This window comes from Cavia porcellus, unplaced genomic scaffold (genome assembly GCF_034190915.1).
Source record: "Cavia porcellus strain 051 isolate PalLab524CR breed Dunkin Hartley unplaced genomic scaffold, mCavPor4.1 scaffold_21, whole genome shotgun sequence".
NCBI classification, from domain to species: domain Eukaryota; kingdom Metazoa; phylum Chordata; class Mammalia; order Rodentia; family Caviidae; genus Cavia; species Cavia porcellus.
Window position 1 is genome coordinate 23,618,092 of NW_026947504.1, and position 6,340 is coordinate 23,624,431.

A 6,340-nucleotide genomic window follows, 5' to 3' on the forward strand; every position below is an offset into this window, starting at 1 on the left:
CTCTTTCATTACTTTTATCATTTCTTCTTTTACCTCAGAGATTATTTCTAGTTTGAATTCCTTTAAAGCATCCCGGAGTTGCTTCTTTATTTCAGTTGCTATTATTTCAGGTATTTAAGGTGTATGGTACATAATTTTCTTCTATGTACATGGCTCCTAAGCTTTCTTGGGATGGATTGGAGTTTTGAGATTGCATTTTCGTCTTTTGTTTTGTCATTTTCCTATATTTCCGTGTTTAAATTGATGTTCCAAAGCTTCCCCTGGGCGTGTTGGAAATCGTCTTCTATGCCCTTGGCTCCTGAGAGTGAGTGGAGGTTGCTGAGCATGGTCCAATCAGAACCTTGGGCCCTCTCATGCCACCTTCAGTGTTCCAGGAAGTTGGGCAGGCTCCAAACCAATGTAGTGATGGTCCAAAGCTCTCCCCAGGCAAGCACCAAAGCACTGGATCTCACTTCATGTGCCCTCAGCTCCCCTGATTGAAGAAGGTTGCTGGGTGGTCTAGTTGAGCCACAAAACCTCCCAAGCCTAGTCTAGTGTGGCTGGAAGCTGGGTGGGGACTTAACCACTGGGAATGATGACCTTAAAGTTTCCCTGTGCCTGAGCTGGTGTGCTGGAACTCACTTCTGGCAGCCCAGTTCCCCGGATTGAAACAAGGTCCCTGGATGTTGCCCAGCCAGGCTGGACTCCTGCAGAGCCCAGTCTAGTGTGGCTGGAAGCTAGATGGGGCCATAAGCACTGGGAACAATGATCTTAAACTCTCCCATGCCGAGCTGGTGTACTGGAACTCACCTCCAGCAGCCCAATTCCCCTAAGAAGTCACACTCATAATTAAGACCAGGGCTGTCCTGAAAAGTACCACAGCCATCCTCAGTGACATAGACGTCCGAGCTTCTCCAACATTAAGAAGAGTCAAGTACATGCTAGAAAGCCAACATGACAAGTTTTTCATGGAGATTAAATGGCACACATCTTCTGCTCCAGACCCAGGAAGCGATGCTTGATGTAAAGACCAGAGCTCCCCCAAAGTGAATCACAGCCATTTTCACCAACAAGGTCCCAAGCTCCTCTGATGACAGTGGTCGAACTTATATCAGGGAAGCTAGTCATGATAAGCTCCTCCAGAAGAACCACTGGCTCAAACAGCAACACTTAGAGAAACCCACAACACTTCTCTATGTCTCTATTTATGCTAGTAACTTTCCTCAGGTGGAACATCTATGCTCACCGCCATGCTGATTTAATTCAGCTGGTGTTAAGTTGACCATCAGTTTTTAATCCATACCACATAGTTAAGATGACTGACAGTCCAAGCAGTGAAATTGACATCATCACCCCCCTCCCTGATCCCTCTGAGTATATGTGTTTGGAGAGGAGCGATTATTTATTTATTATATCTCTCTTCACTGTTTTGAAATTTTCCTCCCAAACTCTCTTCACCAGGAAACCAAAAACAATGTTCTTGTAATCAGATTCAATCTAATCTTCCAGCACAACATCCAAGGTCACAGTCAGTCCTTTATTGTTCTGGAAAGCATTCAAAGCCCAGCACATACTCTTCCATGTGTCCAGAAAGAAACAAAATATATCAATTCAGAGCCAAAATGCTGGGGAGCGGAGGTGTGGAAGAATTCTGAGAACTAATGAAGTGTACTTGATTTCTAACACGCATTGACTCTACCTCTTGATATTATCTTCTCTTTGTTTTCCCATAATTTTATGTATTTCTTGCTTCTAGGACATTCCTCATTCCTAAAAAGCCTAGGTATTATTTATTTTCCAACCTACATTGCTCTTCATGCCTTGATACTAAACTGACAATAAGTAAACCAGACACCTTCCATAGTTAGCATTTTAATTAACTAAGCATCATGTAACATTAGTGATATTTCACCCAACATTTAATTAACTTTAGCTTTATTTAGAAAATTGGATTGTTTGGCAAAATGGAGCCCTGCTTCCATTATGGTAATTAGGACTGGAGCTGAATGCAACTACATCCTATCTGCAGATCAGGTACAAGCTTGACCTTCCATCAGTCTTTGTCTCAGACAGTCTACCTGCTACACTCCCTCCCACAACCTGCAGAGCCCGTGGAGGTTCTCAATGGTTTAACTCAACTAGTCCTGCCTTACTTTTCTTCTTTCTTGTTTTTTTCCACCTCCAATTCCTTTTCCTCTAACGATTATCCTCCATTTCCACCATCTCTTCAGATAACTAAATAGCCTCGAGAAGTATGATTGAGGACAGGACCTGAGGAAAACATCCACAGAAGGCAGCTCTTAATTCAAAGGCTTTAGGACTGCTTGATTCAAGCTGAAAGAATCTTCAGCTGTAGCAGCTGCCCAAGATGACACAAGCCACACAGATTTCAGTACGCAACAGGCTACAAAAACCATCTCTGTGTCCCTTTATTTTCAAATGTGTTATTCCTAATTCCACATCTCCCACTGGGGGGAAGAAAAGAGGTAGCAGTATCACTATTACCCACAATGCCGTGATCTTCAGAGCTGTTTGTATTGAGGTACTACAGGTATTCTTGCCTCTGTAGCTGCCTAATGATTGTTTTTATATACTGCTTGTCCTATTACTAGTCATGATACCACATCACCCATCCTACTGACTGTGAATACTGAGTTCCTATGATTCTTTCCAAGAATGTCATAGAACTCTATTGATAATAACCACAGCATGAGCAGATCTAGAATATGCAGAGAAATGTGAACAGCATTATGTTTTGGGATCAATTAAGTTTATCATACAGAATCTACAGTGTAAAAACATAAAAGAGTACCTCTCCTAAAAAAGTGTCTGGAGGCCAGAATTACAGACCCGCTGCAATGTGATTTCTTTCAATGCTGACTGCTCTTTGAGTTGGCTATGCCACAGCTAGCAGGAATAATAAGTTAAGGGACTACAAATAGAGAAAAACAGTTCATTCTCACAAGACAAATCTTCTCAATTGATTTACCCTACTATTCTTTCCTTGCTTTTCTTCCTTGTTTTCCTACTTCTTTCTTTTCCTTTCTTTACTTTTAATAACTTCCCTTATCATGGTTTGCATCTGGATGTCTCCCAAAAGCCTTGTGCAGTCATGAAGGGGAGGAACTTTTCAGATGTGACTGAATCTAGAGTTTGTCACTCATTCATGGTCCAGTGCTGGGATCAAGAGTGTGAGTGCTACACCCACATTATGGTGGGGAGTCTGTGTAACAATATAAGGCAGGGAAAGAGATTAGCCTCCCCACTGTCCTGCTGCTTTTAGTAACTTCAGCCACCATGAAATGTTGCTCCTCTGTCACACCACCTTGCCTTGGAGCCAGCCGATTGTGTACTGAAACCTCCACAAACTGTGAGCTAAATAAACCTCTTCCTCCTTTTAACTTTGAATGCAAGGTATTTGTCTCACCAATGAGAAAAATAACTAAGCCACTCTTCAACACCTTCTCCTTTTTATCTTCCTCCTTCTTCTCCTCCTATTCACCTCTTCCAATCACTCTTCATGTGTGGTAGCGTAAGACAAACAAGGGTGAATAAAACATCATCAAATCAATCAGATGCAAGAGGGTATGTTAAGTGAAGGGCTCACTGTTTTTATGTAGCATTGTCTACTCTCCACAGGGATAAGTGTGCTACCCCAGGAGTGCCTGATGACCAATGGAGCTACACAAAAGATCAGGAACACCATGTCACCCTTTCCCAGCCCTTGTGTGCTATGAGCTTGATGTAGTACACACAGGCTATCATACACAGTTCAGTCCCAAAACCAGCAGTACATGGTCAGTAGCCCAAACCCCTGAAATGGTCCTCTGACTCACATGAATGAGGAGGTGTCAACACTATGCTCCAGGTTGGGTCTTGTAAATTCAACAAAAGAATTTCAGACTGACCAGTGGGAGCGATTTACTGTGCTCTGCTAAACTGGTTTCTGGCCAGGGACTAGGATGTCCCAAGGATGAGGGTTCCCAAGTGCCTTAGGAGTATTTTATCAACCTTTGTTGAAAGTAGAAAAAGATACGGTAAAACAGAGAGCACGGGCCTGAGCTCAGGCTGCCCCTTCACACTCCGGCCACCTCCCCACACAGGCGCTGTGAGACTGCAGAGACCCAGGCATTCTAGACACTTCCCTTGCTTGAGTCTGCAAACTGTATTTGCTGTCAGGTACCTCTCGGCAGATATTTCCCAGAATCCCTTAGGGAAGGCTACTGTTCATTACAACTTTGTTCTGCAGTCTTTGTGTTAGTAACCAAAACAAACGTGTGTCTTGTTCCATTTCTCATTATTTAATGCTATTGTATAGACTGATCTTCTTTTCTCTTAATATTAGCAATTTTACAGGGCCTACTCACTTCTTTAAATCTGGAAAGTATCCCTCCTTTAAAAATCTCTCACCATAATCTAAAAGGAGATTTTCTGGGATTGAACAAAGTGTTAAGAACAACTTGGTAAAAAAGAAAACTTGATAACAGTAAAGGGACTTACAACACACAAGAACAGTGAAAAAAGAAAAGAAGACATTAAGAATTCCTGCTGTTAGGATCATGCTCAAATGATCTCTGGATCATACTCAAACCCAGAATTCTTTATGAATAATTGCCCTATGTTTTGAGCTCAACACAGGGCTTATGATACAGTGAATGAATACTAAGTGACTAAAAAATTAAGGATTGGGTTTCTTCCTTTCAAAGAGAGTTTCTGAGTGTCTTCTTCTTAGTCTGGACTGCATTTTCTCCACCCAAACACTTCAATTCTCAGATAGACATCGCTAGGCCATTCTCAGTGGTCATTACAGGACATGGAATTACTCCCACTGGCTCAATTTTGCCAACAGTGAAAATGACTTATTTTATTATTATTCACAGGCATTTAACTCCCAACTTTCATTCTAGAATCAGATTGTGTATTTACCCTTATACACACAAAATCCTATTGGAAATCTTTTTGTTGCCCCAAGTAAGCATTTCAAATTTTATTTAAAAATTTCAAAGCATTTCAAACAAGTAAACATATTTCAAATACCAAACTCCAGCAACATAAAATTTGAAATTAGGCTCTTTCTTTCTCTTTTCCTTCCCTTGTTGAGCTTACAATGTTTTGCTGACATTGAGCTTACAATGTTTCAATGTGTCGTGTTTCAATGTTTGAGCTTACAATGTTTCAATGTGTTGACATTAAAATTTTTAAGTTTCTAGATGTTTCTGACCAATTGTCAGCCCAGGCAAATAGTTACATTTCCTAATTAAAACTGCCTGATTTTGCCACATGGTTTATCCTTTATTAAATAGTGAGCATTTTGTCTGACTGTGCCCTCCCTGTTTATAGCTCAACTCTTACTGTAAACATTGTAGCTGTCAAGGCTTCCCATCATTTCTACATCTTTCTCCACCTTGAAGACCACCTTTAAGACCACAGTCACTCACTTGCATTATAAATTATCCATTAAAACCATTAAAGTTTTCTATTTATATATCTAGGAATAACATAGCTTTCATTTTCTAAAATTCATACATGTTTAGAACATACAACCTACTAATCACGTTTTCTTAATTATCTAGGTGATAAATGCTCAGTTGGTAAAATTGTTAAACTTAATTTACTATTAATTTATATATAGTCTTCATTAAGAAAATCTACTAAGCTTCAAAACTTTGCAAAAGTGCAAAATGCTAAGCTAAGTGATTATGCTTTGCTTAGCTTCTTTCCAAAACCTATGGTTTTGTTTCTTAATGAGTTTTGCATCTTTATAGTCAACTGTTTAAATAAAATAATTGTGCTACCTAACACCACTTAAAAAGAATCCAGTTGTACAAAAGAAGAATGAATGAATCATTTTAAATGCAAATTGACAACTAAAACCAAAAGTTTCTAATTTTAAGATGAAGTCTTTAAATTACCTTAGACTCTGAGTAATTACTATGAAGATAACAATACAAAATATATTAATTATTGTTACTCTCCTATTAGCTTGTTTTGAAAGTCTGTTCTATTTTTATTTTTAATTCCTTTTTAAAAAAATGTATCCTTCAAAATATATCCTTTGACTAACTTTAAGGAAGATCAAAAAGCCTAAAAGTAGAATGGTTCAGCTTAGCATAAAGCCTTATGTAATTAGGAAATCATGCAGTTAGCTTTGTATTTATTTAAGTAAAAGTAAAATATTGACCTTGCTTTTCCTCCGTAGATAGCTGTTAACCTTGCTGGGAAAGGGTGATGATTTTTAGAGTTATGATTGTTAATGGCCTTTGAATGCAACCCACACGGGCCTTTAACTCCCTGGTGTACAGTTAGGCTCAGCCTTTTCCAGATGGGAAAATGATAAGGACACTAGGAAGAAAGCAGGTCA